Consider the following 18,018-nt stretch of genomic DNA (forward strand, 5'->3'; position numbering starts at 1 on the left):
CCCACGCCGACCTTCCGGTCCATAACACAACGCCTTCCGGCCCATAACATGCAAAACACATATAACATATAACATACCACATATAGCACACCTATCACATATCACATCTGACCTTCCGGTCACACAGTCAATCCCTTCCGGGTACAGTATAGTGAGAAGACTCACCTCGTGAATACTGAAAGCTAGCAAATCCTGAAATTACTTGTGCTCGATCCGCCGAGCTACAATCTCCCTATAACATCATATATCTCTTATTAACACTTTTACCTTCTAAGTTTAACTGTCCCTAAGAAGACACACATAGGTCAACTCTGGTTAACGGTCAACGTCAACGGTCAACTCGACCGGACTCGGTGAGTGCCATGGCGACTCGGCGAGTCTAGACGTCCTCCAATTCTCTAAGATTCCCCTTTTACTCGTCGAGTATCCTCCTTGACTCGACGAGTTACTCCTGGAAGAATTGCGGGGCCACCCCGACTCAACTCGACGAGTCCCAGTTAATCTTCAAGCTACTCGCCGAGTCTGTTCATCGAACTCGGCGAGTCCATGCCATGCAACCGCTCAAACTGCTTCCTAAGGTCAGAACTGCTCCGACCATTCATAGGTCTGGCCTTCCTAGACTGATCCATCACGTAAGGTCCTCATTTCGGTGCTCATGATACACCCCATGACTTATAATTTACATTTTGACCTAAGGCATAAGGATTCCAATCCAAAACCTTCATCAATTCCCGAAATGCTCAGGCATGGGACATTCTGGACCTCCAAAGGTCTCAATACAGGGTTCCAATCGTTTGGGGGACTAGAGTAACATTCAATCTAATCACAAAAGGGTTCCATAAACCCTAAATCCATAAATACATCAACATAGCAGAGTATACTCGAATTCTTACCTGGATGATGTACTCTCTGCGTCCCCAATCCTCAGAACGTGACTCCCTTGCTGTTCCTTTAGCCAAGCCCTTCTCTTCCTTGCACAACAACTCCTCTAAAACAAACAATGGCCTTTAACCTTGCTCCAGATGCACACAATCGATTTAGGGTTTCTCTCAGAAGGCTAAAATGAACAATGACGGCCAATAAGTCCCTCTTATACGTCCCAAACCTGAACGGTTAGGGTTTTCGCTAAACAGCGCAGACTCGCCGAGTCCATATCCGGACTCGTCGAGTCCAGTCGCGAACCCGCGACCAGGTCTGCGATCCTACTCGGCGAGTCTAGGCTCCAACTCGCCGAGTCCCCTCTTAAAGCACCCCAAAAACATAATTTTAACAATACCTGAAAGTCCGGGCTGTTACACAACTCACACAACCGAACCGCCTTTTACAGGCTAAGCCTCTGGTTCAGGTGTGAAGGACAAAGGCAAGAAAATTGCTGAGGAAGAAGACAACGAAACCATTGCCGACTTGCTGAAACGCAAAAGTCGACGCAATGCTGAAGACGATAATGTTCGTGTGGCGAGAGAAGCTGAAGAAGCTGAGCGCAAAAAGAAAGAAGCCCACGACCTCCTCGAGATTAGGAAGACTCTTTTCCCTGCTTGGACTCGAGAGAGGATGATAAAGGAGGCAATCGATACTCCGAGTATCTTATGGCTTGAACCGGTAATCTCCTTTGACTACTACAACTCCGTCGACTCTCAGTTCGACATGCCCTTAACCCGAAAGGCGTTCATCTTTCACGCCTTCGCCAACGTTGCTGAAGTCCCTCATCCTCATCCGGAGGTTGATCGGGAATTGATTGAGTTCTATCTGAAGGCTGCTCAACTCCAGTACCAAACCTGGAGTGCTCAGAAGATCATCAACGTTTTCATTTGCAGCTCCACTATGAGTTCTTGCCATTACAATCTATATACCAAATAAGGCGAATTTAGGTCTTTATCCTTGTTAGACATATTAATTCCCTTATCACTTCGAAACATTTACATGTTAGTTCTAATCTCGTAATGATAAGCTTAGAATCCTAAACACATAAGGTTTCCAGATCCGATCGACAACAGACGATAGATCCGAACAAATAATGGCACACATGGCAAACACATAGCATTTAGCACATAAGGGCATTTTAGGCATCTTTCCTAAAATAAACTACTGCTCGTGTCTAAAATATGGTAGACACTCATCTCACAATCATCACTTAGCATTCTAAGTTTAAGTTTAGAAATCCTACAATTTCTTAGTTTGCTTAAACTAATGCTCTGATACCAACTGTGACATCTCCCTAATTTCTCGGCCAAAAAAGACCGATTTAATTTATGATTTTTAAAAGAAAATCAGAGAAATCTTTTTAAAAGATGTTGCGGATTTTTTCCCAAAACAAAACATGATAAAATTTTATCAAAGCCTTCTTTAAGAAATGTATAGTTTCATTTCATATCAAAACCTCGGGATGTCATGTTCCGATACAGATCAAAAGCATAAACAAGACATTATGGGCTTATATACCTAATCCAATAGCTTGATCCTCAATTCTTTCAAGAGGCTTGCACTTTCTGATGTTACCATCAGGAATTGAAACGATTCCAAATTCAAAACTATTTTTTCATCTCGGAATCGTTCCTTTCGAAATAAATAGGATCATTTTATGTGTCTTTTATCTAACCTCTTTTTCTAGTTTAAGTTGTATAGTTCACTCAATCTCTTGCAGTTCATGAACAATATATTCACATTGGTATTTTGCTTGATCTCGCCTCAGAACTTACATCAAAAGTGTGCCTTAAAACTCATCTCGGAATTCAAGTCCGAAATGGTAATGTGTGTTCAACTCTTACCTTTGTCCAAGATCTGTTCCTTCATATCTCGGAATCTGAAAATCTGTTTAAATATGTCCTCTAATATTTTCTCTCCTTTTACCTCTGATATTCAGTCTGATTATGAGCAATCTCGAACTCTATATCATGTACAATTACTTTCATTCTTTGAAGTACCTTATAACAATTCATCTTAAAACTTTCATGCTTCGAGATCTCAATAACAATCCATCACAGAATTTTCCTGCTCCAAGATCTCTTTGGCAAATCATCTTGGAACTTCCTTGCTCCGAGATCACTTGCATTGAAAGAAGTTCAAAAGGTTTTTCATTGTTAATAATGAAACATTTTTCTTAATAACTCAAATGGTTATTTTTTAATGATGGTTATCCTTAATCATTGAAACTCACACTCTTTTTGCACACATCTCAATAAATGAACATCATATCAATCAAATGACGGTTTCCATTTTGCACGTCTGGCCACAATACTCTTTCATCCTTGCAAATCAACTCATTCCAAATGTGGCAAGACATTGAATGCGCTTCATATCCATATCCAGTTTCATCATTACACATTTTCTAACCCGACCCATTATCATCCAACCTATAAAAGCCCCATCAAAACCCATTTGCCACTTTACGCTCTCATAACCTTCATCTCCTTCTCGTGTAAAATAGGGTTCTTCGAGCATTCAAAATCTACAAAAACGGCATCTTCACAATCCGCCCAAAAATCACTAAAACTGCTCCCAAGAAGAAATCCTCTAAGGGTTCTGCTTCATCATCGTCGACTGAATTGTTCCTCAGAGAAACAACTCAACTATTCTCTTTGGACCCAATGGACTATGACGTGTCCTTCTGGGCTATGATCGAGTTCATATCCCGCCATCCCATCTTAGTTCCTCTCACAAAGATCCCTGATCCACCTATTCCACTCCGACTCATTCACGCATCCTTTGACAAAATCAAGATCGAAGACAGAGTTCTTAAAGTTAGGATCACTGGTGACTGTATTTTACCAGTTTCAAAGAAAATAATTCTTCAGGGCAATCGGGATTCCTAAAAACCCGAAGGGTTTCACATTCCAATAATCATCATCTGAAGAGTTTCAGACGTTTCTAAAGCACATAGGATATGATGAAGAGTTTAAATCCAAGAAGTTCAAGAAATCTGCAGTTCCTAGGGTATGGAAAATTCTCATGCACCTCATTCTTTAAGGTCTTTCTGGGAAAGATGGAGGTACCGACAAAATAAGAAAAGATTGGCTTTATATTCTCTATAGTATCTACTCCGGAAAATCAAATGTTGTCGACTTAACTGAAGTCTTGTGGTAAGACTTTCGGAAATTTGTTGTGAAGAGAAAGTCACGGGAGATATCGAGTCCAAGATTTTGGGCTCGTACCATCTAACAACTATATATATATATATATATATATATATATATATATATATATATATATATATATATATATATATAGAGAGAGAGAGAGAGAGAGAGAGATAGAGGTGTGACCAATCCCAGTTGATGCAATTTTGAAAGAGGTATTTCTATCTTTCAAAGCTATTAGAATTTATCGCCTACTGAACCAGGCATCCCTCGGACCTATTGGTAGATTGCGTGAAAATATGTTGGCCACCCTACCATCCGAGTCCCTTCACTTTAAACATCATTTGTAGACTTTGATTGTGTATAGCCTTATGTATTCTACTCCTATCTCCATTGATCCCACCTCGGATGTAGCCAAGCCAGCCTCCACTGGTGGAAAGAAAAAGAAGGTTGCCAAAAGAAAGACCTCTCCCTCTAAATCAAAAGCCAAAAAGTGAGCCAGAGTCGATATTTCCTCTCAACATGAAACTATCAAATACATTCCGACTGACTCTGGTTATACTCTCACCCCACCAGCTTACTCTTCTGAAGTACCCTTCAGAGTTTCAAAATGAATTGCACACACTCAATGGGAGTCTCCTCATAGTCCACCCTCACCTTCCCAACAAGGTGATGTCGGTGTTGAACATAGTTCCTTGTACCCTTGAGAACATACCCCCAAGTCACTTCAAATATCCCTCATTCTTCTTCCGCACAAGCACGATTCGACGTACCTGCCTAAAATCCTAAGAATTCCTAATCTGGAGTAGTCCCTCTTACCTCGGATGCCACAACTGGTCTGATACCTGGCAAAGGTAAAGGACGAACATGTACTGACGATCTAGAATGGCTAGATTTTGTTAGCAGGCCTCACACCAGGCATCCAAAGCTCATTCAATCATGAGTCGAAGTTACTCTCCTATCCATGAGGAACAAAGCCATTCAAAGGAACCTTCCATTTGTTTATGCATTCGATGAAGTCACTGAACAAGAGTTTGCTTCAGGAGAGCCTCTTCAAGACAGCATTCTGAAGTCCCACCATGATACATTGTATCGAGATCCTGATAAGGAACACTCGTCAGAATTCATGTTTGATGATGATAGTTTCTCCATTTCCGCTCCTCTTGTTCTCTCATATTTTCACATTTTGCAGAAACCATCTTCATACAGACCAACTTATGACTTCAGTCTCTCATCTTCTTCATCTGAACTAGTTGATGAAGAAATTCATATCGATGATCAAGCTCACAACACTAATGGAGGTGAAATATAAGCAAAACCTCCCAAGGATGATCAAACCGCCAACAATCCTGGCCCTTCCGAACCTCCTGTCAATCAAGCTAAAGGCAAAGCCAAGTCTGAGAGTTCAACCTCAGACACGGGATCCTCAGCAGAAAACTATGTTGATCCATTTGCCTTGTTGGAACTCCGAGAGAATGTCTCTAATGCATTCTCTAAAGTTGAATGATTTGACAAGTCGGTTGCCCAACTTGACTCCAAGCTTTACACCAAAGTGTCTGGTCTAGACACTAAGCTTGATGCAATTCTCCTCTCACTTTCGGAAGTCAAGAAACCATGACCCTCGGATGAAGAAAGGGCTCAACAACTGGATCAACTCATATCCCTCCATCCCCAACACACCATCGAGGAGGTTGAAGAACAATATAATTCAAGTCTTGATCACTATCTCGACACCAACACCACCATGCTGAAAGTTCACGATGATATGATCAGTACCATTAATGAACTGATCAAACAAATGCATGCCTGCCATGAAAAGCAGATTCGGAGAATGGAGAAGGAGATTAAGAAGAAGGACGATATGAATCTTATCATGCAGCAAGTACTCATCGAAATCCTCCGATCCTGCTAGAATATTGTGGATGTTCTAAACAATAAATTCGATGAAATGTTGTCCATCCTTGCCACTTTATTTGACCACATCAAAGCTCAGGCTCTAACTGCTGAAGTGTATGATGCCCTTACCTTGCAAATGAACACCAGGTTTCAGAAGGTGTTTGATCGTCTCTCGAAGTTTCAGCATTCAGATTTTCTTTCCTTGGTTGCTAGGTCATCCAATGCAAGAGAGGGAGAAGGCACAAGTAAAAGAGATCACCTTATCTCTTGGAATCCCACCTCGGAGTTCAAACTCCGAGATGAGTCTTATGATGATTTTGTTCAAATCATTCCTACAGGTACTCCATCTGGCAATGATGAAGATGACAAGTACATCACCAATGTTGTAATAGGAATTCAAGCTCCAAGGAAATTTCCTGCTAAATTTATTTTTGAGGAAGAGCAAAGGATATGGTCTGTTGTCTCATGTCCATCATCCCTAGCTGGTGTACTATAAAGAATACGTGAAATGGCTAAGGCAAAGACCAAGCTGAATATTGATGCATTTTGAGCCACCCAGTCAATGATGCCCCCAGCTTCCTCGCCAAGAATAACTCCAATCGATGAAGGTTCTCCACTTTGTAAACCTGACAAAATTCCTGAAGAGCCCCTGATCCCTCCTCCTTCAGAGTTCACCATCGATGAAAAGATGCAACATGTCATCTCGTTTCTCAACAAGCAACAAGACAAGGGGAAGAATCTTGCCTGGAAGAAAGCATATGTATCCAAGCTCTTAAAGACAAACCCAATCTGATGCTAGAGCTTTCCCCACTCTGTAGAGAAGGAATAATCCATGACTTGGACACACTGTCATTCATGTGTTATGATCTACCAACTCTAGACTCAGACCAGCTCGATCTTCCCATCTTTCCATATGGAAAGTTCAACATCAAATTTTCTTCTCTCCACCTAGAAGATGATCCTCAAATGATCATCAGAACCGAAAGAGAACGTTAGAAGACTTTCTACTTCTTGAACACACGTCCCCAAAGGGAAGTGTGCTCTCCAAAGAGGATAACAAAAATATATGTGTTCGGAAGCAAGGTGTTGACAAAGTTTGATTTGGAATATCTTTTGCATCACTTCTATGTATATCAGAACAAGTCAACATAGCTCACAATCACGGATGCTGACTTCCCCTCGATCAATCCGAACGACATCTTGACCATTGCAGCTCATTTGTGAACGCCTCAAAATGATCAAATGAGCATTGCTGCCTACAGTGCCGCTATAAATTACTTGAAGGATGCAACTTCGAATTGTTTCACTTGTTCGGAATTGAATTTTTGTTGGCAAAGATTGACTTCAAGCTTCCTGAAGCTGAAATATTGGCAAAAGGGCTAATTGATGAACCTGTGTTGGGGTACATTTACTGACAAAAGAAGACAAACTAGAAGGACTTCTTTCGAGTCCTTGATAAGCATATTGTCGCCTCCAAAGCTCTTCAAAATTTCATCAAAAATGCAGCTATGTCAGTTTCCCCTGAGCATGTGAAGTCCAAGTTTATAAGTTAGCGGATGACGTCATGTACAGTATCACAACAATTGTATAATAGTAAAAGAAGCAAAACAAACCATCATATTGATAAAGTATAGATTTTGCATCTATGTTCAAATCATTATATATTTAACACCAAAAGTATGTAGCAAAAACTAGAAGACGTGTCTCTATGAAGCTCCGTCTTCTCAAAACCTGTGTGGATACCTGTCTACTGATTCCCTGAGAATACAAGTGGTTTTGAAAAAAGTGTCAACAATTAGGTTGGTGAGTTCATAAGCATTTTTGTATTAAGAATATGTCATTTGTTCCTTGAAAATGTACGTGTGTTCTCCCAGAAACACCTATATTTTCTGTTGTAATGAATTGTAATCTGAATACCTTAAGACCAAAATGTGTAAACGTTGTTGTACTCTGAAATAGTATAATGTAGTTTTATTATTGACTAAAACCATATGAAAATGAATGTCCCTTGAAAATGTAATTTTCATTGTACTGGAAAGTAGTATTCAGTAATTGTACTTGTATGAAAACTCTATAAGTGTATGTGCCTCGATCCACCAGCTACATTGTAAAATATCGTATTGTAGTTTTATAATTTAATAAAACTATTTGAAGTTTTTTACATATTTGTACACTAATCGTATTGTTCAATATCAAATTGTGAGTTATTATAACCATGCTTGATGACCTAAGATGGCCTAATACGACGTTCTTCATGCATCAGAATCAGTACGACATTTGTCACCCCAAGCCAGTCGGCCTAACTATAGCTAACAATTTAGGTGCGGGATTGTTAGTCCCGTATAGATATATACACAAGTGTCACGCTCTCCCTCCAGGAGAGTCTGGTTATAATTTCAGGACTTTCGTGGGCACTTAGATAAGTACTTGAAGTTTGTCTCACAAAGCTATATTGACGGTTACATGTAGAATAACGAAAATCCATTTTGTAATGAATAGCTTGTATGTATGTCTCATAAACTATACCTATTATAGTTTATATTTTTGTTATTGTATTGTATTACGAACTTGGTAAAATAGTACGTATGTTCCATAAACTATACCTATTATAGTTTAGCGTGTATGTTCTGTTGAAATGAAAACACGTGTATTTTTAACAACTTTACATGATTATATTCGCAAATCTATGATAAAAGTATCCCATGAAATTTAATGTTTTTGCACAAACGGTAATAAAATAAGTTGCGATTTTTTTTTGTTTAACGTGTTGAAATAATTTGAATACTTATATATATATATATATATATATATATATATATATATATATATATATATATATATATATATATATATATTGGTAAAAACGACAATTGAAATTATTTGAAGTATTTTAGCTATTAACACAATATTTCTTGTGTTTTACTTGTATTCCCCCTAAAACAATGAAAAATCGCGAAAACGTAGGGGGTATGAACTCACCTTGAGCGTGATTATGGTTAGATTACGAGATAGAAATGGTAATCTTCAAGTTTAGAATACGTGAAGGGTGTTCTTTCCTAACGGTTTTAAACACATAATGATGTGTAAATATAATGAACTAACATAAATATGATTGCATAACACTAGTTTATAAGAACGTACAATGATTTCTTTAAGGAAATATTTTCAAGAAATGATGTTCTAGGAGGTGTTTGATCTTTAAACTTTGACAGGGAATGAGTTTAGCTTTGAGAGCAATTGTGGAGAAGTAAATTGTGAATCGTTGTTAAGAATGATTACTAAATTGTGTATTATATATATGGAAAATAAGGGATAAGAGTGTAAGAGAAGTGATACTTACGTTGGTAAGTGTAATATATCACTTTGGGAACTTAAATCAAGTGGTACAATATCTAGATATTTAGGGATTTTGCGGCCATAAGGAACTAGATTTTGTTCCTAGTATGACCGAAATCATAGAATATCTCTCATACAAGGTAGTTTTCAGTCCTAGCTTCCACTAAGAAGGAGTTTTCGGTCTTGTTATGTTTTCATGAAGTGTTTTCAGCCTTTATGGGCCTTAAGGAGATGATTTCGGTCATAGTATACTTCTATGAAGGCGATTTCAGTCCTAACTTGAAGTTTTGGTCCCCAAAAAACTGAAATCCTAAGGCTTCTTTGATTCAAAAAACCGAAATCACTATGGTGAGGTGTAATTCATGCTTTTTGCTTTATTCCTTTGACTTGTGTTGACTTGATTTAGCTTATATAAGCATGGTTTTCAATTATATATATATATATATATATATATATATATATATATATATATATATGATGAGTTGTAAACTCTTTTAAGATCGATAAGATTCTTAACAAATAAAAAAGAGAGTAAACCAAATAACCAACACAATGAATCAAACGAATGTCGAATGATTAAAACAACAACACCTCAGAAGAGCTCGATGAAGAACTTCTACTTTAGAGGTGTGATAGGGTTACATTACTACTGAAGGAAATATTCAAGAAGCATCATTAATATAATGCATTGATGCACTATATATACTAAACCTAAAAACAATACACGGTTGGACAGACCCAAACCATGAATTCATATGGACTGAACTAACCAAGCCCAATGGTGCAACCCATATACTCAACAATCTCCCCCTTTGTGCCAATTGAGGCGAAATATCACTTCGGTTGAGTAACGGTGGTTTTCTTCACAATCTTGAACAACTTGGGGATGATGGCAAGAAGAGTTTGACGAAAGTTAATGTACCACAGAAGCATATCTGAAAACATCTTCTTATCAGCTTCACTGTTCTGATCGCACCTATATATGATATCGAGAATATGCTCCAAGCAGGAAGTGGAGAAAATGTGTTTGTCAACAAGAGCGAATAGGCATTTTTGACCTCCTCCCCTGGTGAACATGACTGTACGATACAGTGGAAGGATTTTGCCTTTTATCATCACATTGATGTCGCTCCCCAATAGGCTTGATAGTTTTCACAACCCGATATTTCAAGACAATATGATGGAACACAAGTCAAATTTAGGTCAAAATTTAACTTTCCTAAAATCTTATTTGTGTTAAATAAAGTAGTAGGAATCGTATCAAGGTTTTTGTACTGTACGAGTGGTACTTCGGGAAGGTTTGCTGAGTTTTTCTTCGGAAAGGATAAGAAACATGAGGTGCTCTATGCATGAGTACTTCGGTGTTCTGGAATGACGGCTTCGCTAGAAAGACGATTTCGGAGGAAGAGATGTACGCACGGAACTGGTATTGTGCGGATCGAATTGACTCAAGTCGTATGATAATATCGGCCTCACTTGGAAATCAACTCGTATGATAATATCGGCCACTTTAACTTCTTTTCCTCGTTGGGACGTGGGCTTAAAGAAGAATCATTTATTTGACTACCTTTTCAATCTTAATTATATACGACTCGTATACACGAAACTCTAATTGATGAACCAAGTATGAGTTCTAATATGAACTTCAGGATGGAGACAGCCCAAGACTGCGAGTGATCGTGCTTCCGTGTGAGTAAACATAGAAATACCTATCCTTTTCCTTAAATCAGGAGTAATCATACTTTCTTTTAGATCTTCATGACATCTAATCAAACACAAGGTTTTGACGTCTTAATCAGTATGAATTGGTTGAGTCTACATCAAGCCGATACCAAATGCTTTGGGAAAGCAGTTCATCTTAACCTCCCTATCAAAGAACCTCTTGTTATTTATGGAGACAAATCAAGTACGAACCTTCGCATCATTTCGTGTATTCAAGCTTAAAAGAGCTTACACACATCGTCACTACGAGCCCGGAAGTGAAAAACATTCAACATACATTCTACCAAGAGGAGTTATCATCCCAGTGAAGTCAAACGAAAGAAGCAAAGTCGTATCCCGATAGTGAAAGGTTAGATGGAATGCCAAGCGAGGAACCGAGTTCACTTAAGAACATGAGAAGCAAATAAAACTTCTATCCATAGCATGATTATCAATTATGTTTAAACTCTAGTTTCGGGACGAAATTCCCTCTAACGGGGGGATGATGTGACAACCCGATATTTCGAGACAATATGATGGAACACAAGTCAAATTTAGGTCAAAATTTAACTTTCCTAAAATCTTATTTGGGTTAAATAAAGTAGTAGGAATCGTATCAAGACATATAAAGAGCCCTAAAATCCGAGTTATAACGATGAAGTTATGACCAACCGAAGATTCTCGACAAAACCGACAACACTGATAGACGTAAAAGGCAAAGTTTCAATACAATAATTTTTAGCCTTAGGTATCTAAATGAAAGTTTTAGATATCATTAAACCGTAAAAGTACATAAAAAGAACGTCCAAATCTGACTTCGTATGAGGAAGTTATGATTTTTCTAAGTTGCGGATATAGCAGTAGACAGCTAAAAACTCGAAATAGAGATCGAAGGACTCTTTTCCGACACAAACTAAATGAGAAGCGAAGGTCTCAACAATAGTAGCACAACGGTAAAAAGTCTGACGAAAACGGACGTCGGATGAAGAAGTTATGGAACTTTAACGGAATTTTCCTGTCCCGACCTATTGAAAATATAATATTAAAAATAAAGTAAAAAATTGCCGACGGAGTCTAAACAAAAGTTGTAGATCGTAGTCTAACCTACGCTTGGATATAATCAACGTCGAAAACGGAGTTCGTATGAGGAAGATATGAATTTTTGAAGTTTACTAAGCAATTAATATGTAAATTTAATTCAAAATCCGGTATTATCCGAAGGAGGAGTCATCGGACCAATCCAAGTTATGCCCAGCGTACCCTCATACGCCCAACGTACTCGGATGCTACGCTTTGGCTCGTCCACGTCGCTCCGATGCTTCGACCGAGGAGCCAGTCATGCATGACGCATGAGTACGCCCCGCGTACTCTTGTACGCCCAACGTACCAAGGTCCTCCAGCTAATATAAATAGAATGCGAGGGTGCCGGCCATTTTTGCTCATTTCCTCCCTTCTCGCGCCGAAGCTCTGCGTTTCAACCCTCGGAGCCATCCCGAAGTTCCAGTTTTCATATCCATGTTGGGAAGGAAGTTTTACGCTCCCGAGATCCCCGAGAAACCCGAGAAATCTTCTTTCTCGAGTAGAAGTTCTGCTCAGTTTTCGTCTCGCTTTCTTCAATCAATCAGGTGAGTTCATACCCCTTTAATCTACACTTTCAAATGCTTTATAAATGCTTTTATACACTTTTAAGGGGGAGAATACAAGTAAAAAAAACACGGTTATCCCCGTGTGAAAGACATAAACCTTTGTTATACTTTTTGGTTATGAAATCAATCACATGTGATTTACAACTAACATACAATTGGACTTACTACACTTTTAGCCATTTCACCAAACAGAGTACTTCAAATAGATTTCTCAAACGTTTTTACATGTTAAAACACTTTTAGAAAGTGTCTTACAAACTGTATGTTACCTTTTTTGAATCTGTTATTGTTGTGCTTCCAACAAAGGTTCCTTTATACTTAAACTATTTCTGTCAACCAAATACTTCCTAACCGGCCTTATTTCCTTTTCCCCGTTGGGATGTGGTCTGGTAGGGTATCGGGTATCCGTCCGAAGGTCGTTTAAATATCAGTTATTTGTCATGTGTACATATATAGACATAAAAGTTTCCTCAGTCAGTTCAGTACCTTTGGGTAGCAAAGACATACTTGAGGTTATACACGTACATGGTTAGTATCTATTATAGGTATAGTTAGGAGATACCACTTACCATTCCAAGTACAGGAAATCACACAAGAGTCAGTTCATTCATGAGTCTATACTAGTACATTACATGTTACATGAATACGTTTACATAAATACGCTTACATGAATATGTTTACATAGATAAGTTTACATAGGTACGCTTACATGAATACGTTTACATAGATACGCTTAGATGAGTACGTTTACATAAATAATATATGATGAGTTACTATTACATATTATATGTCTAGATACTTTTATATAGTTCTCCTTCCTATCTTTACCTTGTGATACAATCACATCATTGACGAGATAGACTGGACTTTATATCCTAGTACCAAAGGATAATTTGCGGGACTAACCATTCCTATCACCACTGTTAGCTACAGAGGTAAATGCACATCTACGGATGTCTTCGGTTGATACCGTTACAGGTATATTTTAAGGGACTAACTATTCCTACACCCAGCTGTTAGCAACAGAGGTAAATGTACATCTACGGATGTCTTAGGTTAACATTGTTAGTTATCCTAGAACAAAAGGATAATACTTAGGTCATTATATTATTTCTTCCTTTACTTTGTGACACGTTCACATGATCGACGAGGTAGGATATATTTGATATAGATAACTATTTTCCTTATTACCTTTAAATTGTGACTCATACACATAAACGATGAGGTATAATATAGTTTTATACTAATAGTTAAACAGGGAAAAACTATCACATTTACAAAGATGCTTACTTTCAAAACAGTAGGGCCTTGGTAGAAGACATCTTTTATAGGGGTCATAGGGACTTCCAGGGTTATTCAAACGCTTTCCATTACTTAGAAACCTTCACATACTTATATGAACTTTCTTTTAAAAACAATGTCAAGACTTTCATTACAAGTTTTACAAATCAAAGACACATTAATACTTATGAATTCACCAGCTTTTTCGCTGATACTCGCTTTCAAAATAACTTGTATTCTCAGGTCATAAATAGACAGGTACGACGATCAGGTTTTGTGAAGATGTAGCAGTTCAGACTCGTCTTTTATTTGGATGATTCATTATGCTGTCTTATATTATGAAAGAACACACTTGTAATTAAAATTATACTATTAGTGCAATGGATGATGTTGTTGCTTGTTTACTACTTTACATTGTTGTGATACATTACATGACGTCCTCCGCCCTAGAACGTTTCCGCCGTTCTCGGTTTTGGGGTGTGACAGATTGGTATCAGAGCATTGTTTATAGTGAATATAGTATATCAACCCATAAAAGATTTACTAACTATAAATACATTGGGATTAAAAATACTCTGATTTAGAGTTTATACTTTTAAATAATAAAATATTTAAGTAAGTATACGTCCTTGCATTCATACTAAAATCGGTGTCACAACGACAAGAACAAAAGTATTACGATTGTTGAATATCACAAGTAAGCTTGGGGATGTATAGTTAGTCTTGGGAGTGGCATAGCTTGATCAACTATGCTGGTCTGAGGAGTGATTAGCATATGACCAAGAATGGTTGTGATATGGCAACAAGTCTAGAAACTTACCAACATTACCACAATGAAGACATTATAACAGAACCTAAGTCTAAAATATCGTAGGGGTGTTTTGGGTTACCATAATTAATTACTTGAGAACTAAAAAGGATCTTCATTACTAATTTGATAGTTTCTAAGTGGATACACTAAGGCTATATGTAACTAGGATGTTATAGACTGAGAATCGGTGAAATTTTTGCTTTACCCTTATTCCTTGTGAATTTGGAATTAAGGTCACTTATTTGAAATCCTATCCTGTGTTGATTACATATGACTGGTATGCACTTTACAAATAGCGATGTAACTGATGAAGATTTTCTAATAATTATCTAGATAGTTCGTCTAATAATTATTTCCTTACCCCAATTCTCGCGTAGATAACATGGTTGGACTCCATCCCCACGACAGCTCGTACTACCCTAACCACGACAATGTTGGATGGCTCGGAGAGGAGCCAGTGGTTGATCACCAAATCCCTATGGATGGTCACCAAGCCGAAGGCTTTGCTGAAGGGTCTGACTCCAAACCTGAAGTAGAGAACCTACCCTGATGGCTCTTGTTTCAAATCCTAACCCTCGTCCCTCTTTTTATGGCCCGACGCCTCCTTGGGTAGAATGCATGGAAACATGGATCGAAGAGCAAGATCAACCTATGCCGTTTAATGGAGACTGAAGCTTCTACGACGTCAACGAAGGGAGCTCAGCAGACAGAGTTCTACCAATCCTAATCCGTAGAGTTGCCTGAAACGAAATTCAGGGCAGGACGGCTCTCCAACGTATCGAAGAGGTTAATACCAATGCGAGAATGCATACCCTCTGCACCATTCGTCTGGAAGATGCTCGTGAGAGCTCTGAGAGAAACCATGAGACCCTACTGCAAGCACTAGCTGAAACCCGAGCCGAAGTCATAGAGCTTCGAGTACGCCAGAGGGTGTACGGAAGACACCTACTTGATGTGGAACGCCAACTAGACGAACTTAAGAGTTCACCAGAGGGATGATCGTCACCAGTAGGAGATACTTTACTATTTGTTTTAATGAACTGTGTTCCTGTCTATGTCCTATATGGCATTTTCTATGGAACTGCCTTGTACTGTAGGTACTTTTAGTTAGGCCTTTATGCGGCCAAAACTTTGCTACTCAGGATATGATGTAAGACCTTCTATAAGGTAAAAAAATTTCCTAGACTTATTACATCTTAAACATCAATGATACCGACGACCGGCTAACTTCCGTATCACTCCTTGTTCAAATACTCTCATCATACTTTCATTGGAGTCTATCTGAAACATGCTTTAGTCAAGTCATTGGACTATAGTAAATTAACTCCGGATACATTTCCAAGCCTCTTTTAGTGGTTGGATCATGTTATTCACCAACCAACGATACCTTGGCTTGAACGACAAATGTCTTAAGACCATTCTACAAACATACTTCTACTCTGTACTAGGACTGCATCATAGGGATGTAGGTCAAACCATCATGAACATACTTCCAATCCGTACTTGGACTGCATCATAGGGATGTAGGTCAAACATTCGAGAACATACTCTTACTCGTTACTTAAGCGATCGAAGTACATTTAGAGACAGGTATTGACGTTGAGAGAATGCAAGATATAATTCAATCAGCGATCAACCTTCGGGTCAGGAGAGGGGATGGCAACTGTTGGCTCAAAAAAATGAAAGATGAATACCTTTCGGGTGATTGGCATATCAAATTAAGAATCCTTGGAATTCAAAAGATCAAATGAAAGAACCGGTTGGAGCCAATGTGTACTTGGACCTTCAATTACCTCCTTCAGAATCTTTTCCATAGTCCATAGAGGGAACATAAATTTCCTCTGTTCTAATACATCTTCGCCTCTTTTTGTTTCCTTAGCTTTACGAAGCTTTTCCTCAATCTCTTGGGTAGCACCTAAAGTTTTGAAGGCCAAGAAAGGAAATAAAACCCTAACTTTAAGGGGGGGGGGGGGAACTCGGCGAGTCCAAGAAAGAACTCGACGAGTACAAGCGGGATCTGGGTCGAGGAGTAAGTGACCAACTCGGCGAGTCGGCCAAGGAGACTCAGCGAGTCAGGTCTGTTCGAGGAAAACCCTAAATCCGGGACTTTGAGCACTATTTAAACTCCTTATTCTCTCCATTAGGGTTCCTTATAGCCTCCCTCATACAGAATACGAACCCTAAGCCCCCATTGTTGTGTATTCAAGCTTCCAAGTCATTTTTGGGTGAATTGAAGGAAGAATAAAGAGGGAAATCATTGATGTCTCAAGGATTGGCCTTAGATCTGGAGTTTGTGGTACCTTTCTGAGTTATTGAAAGTAATAAGTCGTTTCTTTCCTTTAGATCTTCTTTGGTTGTGAGATTTGGGGCTTTTTAAGCCATGAATAGTCATCCATTTGAGTTAGAAGCCGGATCTGGAGTTGCTACTTCAGATCCAAGCATATTATGGTCTTGAGAAGCATAAATTTTCAGCCCTTGAGTTGATTATGGAGCCTCCTTGCCTAAAACCCTAGTTTATGGTGTATTTTGCCTAGATCTCCTTCTCTACACGTAAAGTTTGCAACTTTACATGGGGAATAGGCTTGGGAAGGGTAGATCTACAGCTTGGAGTCCATGCATGACTCAAAAGTCCTTTGCATGTATAGAGATCTGAATGGACTCAGCGAGTCCTTTGAGTGGACTCGGCGAGTAGCATGAAGATGAGGAGGAACTCGACGAGTGGGATGAACAGCTCGTCGAGTCAGATGAAGTTGGGCAGGAACTCGGCAAGTTGGATGAACAACTCGGCGAGTCAGGTCGCGAAACCCCCAAACCCTTTGAGTTGAGACTCGAATCGGTGAGTCGAATGGAGACTCGGTGAGTTGGTCAGGTCAGGACTCGGAAATCGATAGACTCGGCGAGTCATGGGCTGACTCGGCGAGTCGAGTCGTGAATAGAAGGACTTTGAACATATGATCTCGGCGAGTCAATAGGGTGACTCGGTGAGCAGGGTTGACCTGGAAGGTTGACTTTGACCAGGAGATTGAGTTTGACCAGAGTTGAATTGGTTGTCTTTCGAGGGTCGGTTAGACTCAGTGTTGCATTGATATTGGTAGCTCGGGGAGCGAGTGGAGCTGGAGTTCAGAGAGCAGGTGAGTTTCCCTTTGTTTGAATGGGTCTACGGCTACAATGCCATCCCATGTAGTTATGAGTAAAAGACCCGGGGGTTAGCCCTAGGCACAATATGCTAGTATGATATTCGGGACGAGGTCCAATAGAGGGCAGGTGCCCAAAG

The sequence above is a fragment of the Lactuca serriola genome, chromosome 6 (assembly GCF_051521515.1).
Source record: "Lactuca serriola cultivar US96UC23 chromosome 6, Lser_US96UC23_V15, whole genome shotgun sequence".
Taxonomy (NCBI): Eukaryota; Viridiplantae; Streptophyta; class Magnoliopsida; order Asterales; family Asteraceae; genus Lactuca; species Lactuca serriola.